The following is a 9658-nucleotide window of genomic DNA, read 5'->3' as shown; positions in this document are numbered from 1 at the left end:
CCCAACAATCTTCCATGTAGTATATAGGACACTCTTCCAATGTATCAAGTCCGTAGGCAATACTAGTGTCTATTTCCTCCTCACAGCCATCTGCATAAGCATTTGATGGCTCGCAACCCACTTGGTTCATAGGGGCGACTCTTGGATGCGGGGGCTGCGGTCCTAGCACAGGAGGTGGTAGCGGTGTAGCTTGTACAACATTTTGAGATCTAGGGACCATGTGTTGCGGTAGTTGCTCAACAGGTGGAGTAGGCATCAATACAGGAGCTCGAGGCGCATCCGTCCAGGCTACAGGTGGTCTATTTGCCATCATACGTTTGATCATTAAACAATCCTTAGCTTGGTGACCATACCTACCACATGCGTTGCAAGTTCCATTAAATTTTACTCTAAACGTAGGGCACTCACTAGTGCTATGTGGACCTAAGCAAATGGAACACCATTGTTGCTCCCTTCTTGGATACATGTGACTATTTTGAGGGGGTCGATTATCCTTAAGAGACTCTTGGATTGCCTTGGTGAGGTCTGTCAAGAATGTCTCAAATACCTTTGGCTCATTGGCAATGGGCTTTGCAGTCATGGGTTCATACTCAATGGCTTGTGAGCTAGTGGATCTCGTGTCAGTAGACACCCTCATGCCTGCTATCATCAAGTTGTCCTCTAATTGGATTGCATTGGCAGTGACATCTTCCCAGGTTGTGATACCTCTAATCACTAGTCCATTATAGATTCCTTCATTCCTCAACCCTCGAATGAATCGATCAAGCAGTTGGTTATTGTTGAAGCGCTCATTTACAGGGCAACGAGAGTTTAAGTGCTTTAGACGACTAATGAAGTCCCTTACTGACTCTCCTTCCTTACGTTCGGCCTTCTGTAGCTGAGATGCTACACCCCAAAGCACACCTTCTCGTATGTACTCCTTTAGAAACAACCTTCGAAGGGTAGGGTAGATTGTTTTCTCGTCCACCCTTAGGGTCCTATACCAATCTCCAGCCTTCCCACTTAATGTCAAGCTTAAGGCATTGCACTTATGTAGTTCGTTGCGTTCCCCTAAGGAATCACATACTTGTTCAAACACTTCAATGTGTTTTCTAGCATCTTCGTCCCCATTGAATTTTTGCGTGAGTTTGGCAATTTGTACTGCCTTACTTCTAGGCTCTCTATCAGATGCGTGACGCATATTTTCCGCGATAGATCGACCTATGGTTTGAGCAAACGCTGCCAAGTCACCTATGTGAGGAGGTAGGGCCGGTGGAGGTACTCTTGGAATCATATGTGGGAGAGGGATGGGTACCGGTCTTGGCATATGTGTAGATGATGCAGGATATGGAACATAACCGGGCATAGGTCCACTCGGATAAGAGCTAGGGAGCGGCACTCGAGGAGCATAAGCAAGTGGTACAATTGGAGGTGTGGGGGCCATGTGTGCATAAGGGGCTAGAGGCACATACGGTCGAGGCCCCATATTAGGTACTACGACACTAGGTAGTGGCACTGCGCTAACCGTAGATATCATCGGTACATTCTCTGTCAGGCTTATCCCTGGAGTGAGCACTGGGTTTTCCTTAATAGAGGGTTGAGCCAAGTTAGGGAAGCTAAAGTTTTCGCTCGGAGGCTCAGATTGCATAGAGACCCCAGGTGAAATGACGTAAGATGGGTCCATGGGGCTCATTAGAGGAGTCTCCATTTGTGATAGAGTAGGCTGTTGAGCCTTGCTCGTATCCAAAAATCTCATGGGGCCAGTTGAGAGTATATTTACCCCTCGGTTTTGCCTTTCTGATTGAATAATGCCATGGATAACATTACAGATCATTTTCTGTTGATCTTCGATGCTCGTGGCACTAGAGGTGGATTGTACAATCTCTATCCATCCTACATGGTAGGCGTGGCCAGAGTGTAGATCCGTCAACACCTCAGTGTGGAGGTCGTATGTCCAATGATCATTAATGAACAATCCTTCTAGAGTCGACGTGTTAATGGTTTCTTGTGAGGTAGAAGCAATGTTGCTCCCCGTGGTTTTACTTGTCACCAACGGTACTCTAGAGGGAACTTCTGAAGGAGGCAGCTCAACAGGGCCTTCTTGGTAAGAAGTTGGTAGGATATCCACATGGACACTCTTTGGGGGTGTGGGGTCCACGTGCGATGTGAAAGGAGAGTCCACTTCCCCACCCCCTTCGTGTGCTTCATTTGCATCAGGTTCCGAGCGAGTAGCTCTACCTAATGTTTCCATGAAACGGCTAAACATACTAGTACTAGGCTGTGGAGCTTCGGGAGGTGCATGGCCTTCTCTCTCAGTGTTTTGGGTAGGGTATGCTTCCATGATTTCTGAGTCGGAGGAGGAATCACTAGCGGCTATTTTAGGGTCTTGGGTGGTGCTACCTTGTGTCCCCGCTGAGGGTCTAGAGCTTATCGTGGATGGGTAATGGGTGTCCGTATGAACAGAGGCACCCTCAATATGCTCGTGTTCTAGCACCCGCCAGAGTGTAAGTGCATGTGCTTTTGATACCCTAAGGTGTCAAAAAGCTGCTCTAGGAGGCCTTGTGACTAGTTTTTAGCGTGTTTTTTGTTTGTTTTTTTGCTAGATTTTTTAGAGCGTGTCGTGGAATGGGCCGTGTGATAGCTCGAAACGAGCGTATCGGTCAGAGGGTCGTGCCGTGCTTTACAGCCCTCCGTTTGGTCACTCTATGCCCTCGGAATCCCTAAAACTGTCAATTTCCAGTAGGGAACTAGGCCCAAACTAGAAAGTCTAAGGGTGCAAGTGGGAAGAGAAAGGAGGAGAGTGGAGGACTTGTCCCACATGCTCTCATTCTCTCTTGAGGGAGTAGGGTATATATATAAGAGTGAGTCTAGTATATATCATAGGACTGAGGCCTGGGCCTGGGCCTGGGCTTGGGCTTGGGCTTGGGCTTGGGAAAACGATCCCGATCTACCTTTTATACAAACCAACCCGTCCGTTTTAAGAGTCACGTTTTTTATTTTCGAAAAATTTAGCCGCTCGCTCGCGTTTTTGATTTCCGATTTTTTATTTTTTTTATTTTTTAATTTTTTTTCCCCCTGATTTTTTTTATTTTTTTTAGGTGCAAAAAATACAGAAATTGAAAACGCAGATATGCAAAAATTGCAGAAAACGCAGATATGCAGAAATTTCAGAAAACGCAGAAATTGAAAAAACGCAGATATGCAGAAAATTGAAAAACGCAGAAATGCAGAAATTGCAGAAATTGCAGAAAAAACGCAGAAATTGTAGAAAACGCAGATATGCAGAAAATTAAAAAAAATGCAGAAATGCAGAAAATTGCAGAAATTGAAAACGCCGAACTTGAAAATGCAGAAATTGCAGAAATTGAAAAAACGCAGACAATAACAGAAATTAAAACTTGACAGCAAATGCAGAAAACGCAAAAAACAGAAATCTCCACACACTCCTTCCCTGCCTTTCCTATGATAGAAATTGCACCACAAGGAAGCGTAAAGTGCTAACCGAGCTTAGTGTAGGGCATATCCCCGGCAGCGGCGCCAAAAATGTGCGCTCCTTGCCGCACTGTCGAAGCAAGGGACTTGCCAATACACCGTATGCGAGCCACAAACGGCTCCAAGCACACAACAAGCCTAAACTAGCAAGCTCAAGAAAACAAAGGGTGTGTCACTCACCGCTCTACGCTCGCCTTCGTGGTGGATTCCTCGCCGCGATGAAGAAGAAGCTGCAGTCGTGCCGCGCTCAACCGCTTCGCCGCCGTCGTGCCTTCGTAATGCTCGATCGCACACACACTCTCCCTCTCTCTCTCTCTCTCTCTCACACACACACACACAAGGAGGTGAAGAAGAAGAAGATGGAGATGGAGCAAGAGCACTCTTCAATTGCACAAATGAGAGAATGAGTAAAAATTAGGTTTAGTTGGCTTTTATAGGAGCTCACCCCATTCACACTTGGGCGCCCATGCTTAACCAACTAATCCCTTGAATGTCCAAGTTAAAGTGCGCCTCTCATCGACGATCACTCTACCTTTCCCTATTGGACCGACAAGCCCGGTACCTGACTCTACCAAATACATAATACACGTCCGTCGTAGGTGATGGGGTGTCCGTGTGCCGTGAGGGTTAACAGAGTCAATTACAAGACAACGAATGCCAGGTAGTGTTGGACGAGCACATTTTCAGATTGCATCGTGGACAGCTAGTCATAGCTAAAGGTGCTAGTGTTGGCACGATTCATGTGGTATGAGTACGTCATGTGAAAGATGGCACAATCTTTGTGAGTACGCAGCCATGCAGAGAGACGAGGCATGTCTCCTTTACAGAATGGTTGCATGATGCTCTAGTTTGTGAGCATGTTGAGCCAATTGTGTAGATAGTTGTGCAGTAAGACATGTCATTCGTGGATATGATGACGAATATGGATGGCATAAGTGTTAAGGATTCAACCGTGATTTAGTCATTCATGGATATGCTTAGGCTAGAGGCTGATGTGAGTGAGTTAGAGCTAGGCATTGCTCTTACCACACAGGGTTCAGGACAAACATATGCTCTTGGTACGCATGTGACATGCGATGGACACAAGGATGGATTCCAAGGATCGGAGTTTGGGTGTCAGAGTGATTTCCATGAGTGAAGTTCTGAGCCAGATTTGACTGAGATGGTCAAATTGGCAGATATAGCTAGGATTGCATCAGCATTTGGGAGTCTCATGTACGAGATACTGATCTCGAGTTCCGAGATTGCATTTGCGATAGGTGCATTTGCAATGGGAACAATTAGTCGTGCAGTGACTGACATTGGGCTTGAGCATAGGGGCACTTTGCAGTGTATGGTGAGATACCTGTAGGATGTGTGCGGCTTTGGTGAGGAGTATGGTGTCGATCGCTCTATACTTCCTCTACAATTAGACCTGCATGCACACAGATTCAGTGAGCCAGTGGGCGTTGGCTGAGGTCATACTTGTGATGGCCTTGTACAGGTTTTGTACGGTTTGCTTTTCTCTCTCACGGCCACATTGGCCTTTATGTGGGAGGTTGTTGGGGTAAAACCCCATGTGGCCGGTTAGGCCATGTGCCCACCCACTATACTTTTCATTATGTACATAATAGAATAAGGGGGACCACATGTAGAGAGTGAGTTTTAGCCTCTGCAAACACAAGGTCTCCTCCTCTCCTCTCTTCTCCATTGTTGCACACACTCACACACGCTCCCACACACGCACTTCAATGTCAAGTCTTGTATCTACCGGGTCAGTGGTTGAAGTGTTACAGCCCCGTTTTGGTTTCTTTCCCGCGATGCCACATTGCCATTTTTTGAAGTTTTTCGCAACAAAGAGAGTATAGAACAATAAGAGCACATGGTAACGAGTCTACCTCTCATGTATGGTGCCAATCGATGTGTTGTGTGCATCATACAGAGTCGTAGAAGGTCCATGCACTCTAGGTCTCTCAAGCTCTCTCTCACTTTTGTGAATAGTGAAAATGAGCTAATAAGTGGCCCAAATAAACTTATCTCGGGGTTTCCGGACCACTTGTTACCAAAATTAACATGTGCTTATATCTTGTTGCAAAATGTACTTTAGGTTCAAAAATCTCTTCCTTTGGACTCCGTTTGCTTTGTTTTCGAAAAATTTGTCATTTTGTCCAAAAAACTGGCCAAATTGGCTTTCCGCAACTTTTCTCATACTTGCATCCCGTCTTCACCATAAGTTGTTCACTTACTGATGACTCCCATATTTTTCTTTGGTCACCATATCACTATTTCACCTACGTTTTCTATTTTTCTTTGTTTTTTTGAAAAACTAACAAAAATAAAGGAAAATAGCTAACTTGATCCAAAAAAACCCATAAATCAAGATAATTACATAATAGTATAATAAAGCACTATATACATCTATTTGTAGTATTTTTGGCTGGATTACTTCGTTTTCTCAAATTTTTAGCATGAAAACTGTAATTTTTACATATATAGACACACCTAGAGGGTCATCTTTGGTGTTTTTCCTTTGTCTCTTATTTTAGCATATTAATTAAGGGTATATATACTCGAGTTTACCAAAAAACTCGTAATCAAACACAAAAAACCAGCAAAGCCATGAAAAACAGTGCCCTTTTTACCACTTGGGTCCGCATTGAGAATGATTCCCCCCATCCTAGTAGAAGTCCTCTTGGACGACGGTGTATCACCCGAGGGTATGTGCTCTTCTTGGGAATTGAGAAGGTGCTAATGCAGGTCATGTAATGTGGCCCTATATGTATACTCAAGAAATGCATAAAGACATTAATGCAGTGCAAGAGGAAGGTATAAGCATGATGCTTATTTGCATTCCATGTTTAAGCTTCTTGTGAAAGGATGACCTTGGTGAGAGTGGTGAAACAATAAGCTCTCCAGTATGTTTACTCTTTCTTTGATAGACAACAGAGCTGGTGAAACCATGTGACTATTCATTAGCTTTGTAGCTATGGTCGTTTGCAGTTAAGGTATCCATATTTGAACTGTGGGTATGGTTGGATTGGAACATGCTTTCGGTTTTTTGTTGAAGGCGTGTACTTCGGAGAGTTCCTTAGATTGTTGTTTTGGAATCCATATTTTTGCAAGCTTACTTTGGGCCATAAGTAATTGCTTCGATACCCATATTCGCTTGAGGAGAAAATTTGGTTTCTGCTTGCAGTTTGTAGTGGAGGTCTTTGGAGAAATGTCCGTGAATTGACTTTTCTCAAACCTTACGACCTTATCTTTTCTGATCCATATCTGTTTGATAGCTTTGTTGTGCAAAGTAGAGGGGGTTCATTGTGGCACACTGTCATGAATTCCCATTGATTGCTTATGACTCATCAAACTCACGTCATGGGTAAGAGTTTTTTCCATACTGACTTGCTTTTCCTGCATTGTAGGTCTCTTTGGAACCCATTGTTGGACAATGGTAATTTTTAAGGGTTGCTTATCTTTATCCACCGGGGGCATTACTGATGGTTTGTCTGTAGTTATTGTGGCAAAAGGAACTTTCTATTTTTGTGAAGCAGATTGGATATTAATTGTATTGTAGCTCTGGTCAAGTTGTACATTATACCTTCACTGCCAAGGTTGCCCTAGCAATAAGGCATGATGTTTGTTCTTATCTTCTACGACATAAAATTTATGCGGATAGACATATTGGTTAACTTGTACCATGAGCACTGTCCATCCCATTACCTTGATGGAGTGTTCTGAATAACTATGGAGATTTTGGTTTGTCTCCTCTAACTGCTGATTGTCAACTTGAAGTGGCTTGTAAAGGTTGTAGGAGATCAGGTTACCTTGAGCACCTGAATCAAGCATTGTTCTCGCCTCCACTTGATTGTGTCCTAATTTGACAACAATTTTTTGGGATCCTGCATGTTCTTTGTGTCAAAGTCTGTTACTTGAATGGCATTGATCTTTAAAGGTGGTCCATGCTGTTGTCACTATCAAAGAAGCCTGCATTTTGCTATTCCTTCCTTGGCCTCTCCTTGTGCTTCTGCAACAATCTGCTGTTTCTCTTGTGTCCATTTCTTTTCCTTGTGTATTTTAGAACATATTTGGGGTTAGTGGTAGATGAATTTTTTTTAGTTGACATCCACTAATCAAGTTGGGCATTTCTTTAACATCCAATGTAGCAAGCTTGACGGCCCCACTTGGTGATAAGTCTTGTCCCTCTCTTTTTAAGTTTCTTAGCATGTTATTTTAAGGTGTAAATCAGAACATAATTGCATGTTTTGAATTCCTTTGATCGTACATGCTTATCAAAAAACTCTATTTGTCTTTGTTTTTGCGCATAGATGGAAGCTACTGATCTCAACCGAAGCTCATCTAGCTTTTCAAGGTCATTTATTCTTGAAGACATTTCATGGCCTATCCACTTGAGTTGTTTGGCTGCTTTTAGCATTGGGATTAGGAATCCTATAGGCAATATAGCATTAAGACTGAACACCATGTTGTACGGTGTTGTTTCTATCGAGGTTTTTTAAGCAAATCCTATTGGCCCATAATGTGTCCAATGTAACTTCTGATCCCAATCCGTTCTTGACTCTGAGGCTATTTTGGTTAGCAATATTCATATAAAAAATCAGCCACTTTTGTGGCTTTTGTAAAAAACATCTCAACACTATGTTAGCTATCTAAATAGAAAATGGTTTTAGGGAATTATGACAAACACTCAATATGAGTTGATAAAAAATAGTATAGAGTTAAATGAAGGTCTGAAGGTGTCTTTCCATTGCCATCTTCTACAACTAATTTGTGCATATGGACAAATTTCTTCTATTTTCTTTTGTTAAGCAGGCCCAAACTTCTTTGAAAAATCCCTCAATAGGTATTGATAGATGTACCAAGATCTTTTAACCCCTATAAAAAGACTGCCGACTCACATCAGGATTCTAGTAAATGAAGCATAAATTTTGTGTATGACATCAAAATTTCATGAAACGTCTTAATTATGGGTTCAAGATCTGAAAAAGGTTTCTAAATATACAATTTACATGAAAAGCTCAACAATAAAAATTTTACTTTTCTAAAATTAGTAAATTTTACGTAAAATTGCACTTCAACACTTAACTTGGAGAAGTAAAAAATATCGACAGTCTTTTTATATGGGTTAAAAAAGCTCGGTACATCTATCACATACCTATTGAGGGATTTTTCAAAGAATTCTGGGCCTCATTTGATTTACTTTCAAAAGAAAATACAAAAAATTTGTCCATTTGTCCACATGTAATGTACAAACGGACGCAAACGAATATTGATGGCTCACATATGTACACAGAGTCTTATTTGTAGCTTCTCCCTATCCATTAGCCCATGGGTGGTATGAAGCACACTTATTATGAACTACCATGAATTATTCAAGAAGATTCTTGATCGTCTCATTTATAAAATGTGTGCCCCGATCACTGACAATTTCAATAGGTAGACCATATCTAACAAAGACATTTTCATATAGAAATTGTGTAGTAGTCTTGGCATCAGCCTTTTCTATAGCTTTGGCTTTGACCCATTTAGTGAGATAATACGTGGCCACAATGATATAGTGGGCATGTGTCTTGTAGGCGGGGGGGGGGGGGGGGGGGGGTTGAACTTGGTCCCACAAAGTCTATTCCCCACTTATAAGCAAAAGCTCTAGCTCCCATCATTGGCCGTAAGGGAATCTCATCCCATTTTATTGGCACTTTGGTACGTTGAAATAGTCACATCATCTTGTATATTCTTCCATTTGTACATTACATATGGATGCAAGCGAATAATGATGACTCACATATGTACACAAAGTCTTATTTGTAGCTTATTCCTACCCATTAGCCCATGGGTAGTACGAAGCAGACTTATTATGAACTATCATGAATTCTTCAAGAAGATTCTTGCTCGTCTCAATTATAAAATGTGTGCCCTGATCACTGACAATTGCAATAGGTAGACCATATCTAACAAAGACATTTTCACATAGAGATTGTGCAATAGTCTTGGCATCAGCCTTTTTTGTAGCTTTAGCTTTGACCCATTTAGTGAGATAATACGTGGCCACAATGATATACTGGGCATGTTTCTTGTAAGTGGGGGGGTGAAATTGGTCCCACAAAGTCTATTCCCTACTTAGCACAAGCTCATAGGGCATCTCATCCCATTTTATTGACACTTTGGTGCAGTGACAGTAGTCACATTGATGGGGGCT

The sequence above is a fragment of the Adiantum capillus-veneris genome, chromosome 30 (genome assembly GCF_014529385.1).
Source record: "Adiantum capillus-veneris isolate H3 chromosome 30, ASM1452938v2, whole genome shotgun sequence".
In the NCBI taxonomy this organism is placed as follows: domain Eukaryota; kingdom Viridiplantae; phylum Streptophyta; class Polypodiopsida; order Polypodiales; family Pteridaceae; genus Adiantum; species Adiantum capillus-veneris.
Note: the sequence above shows the minus strand (reverse complement) of the source record.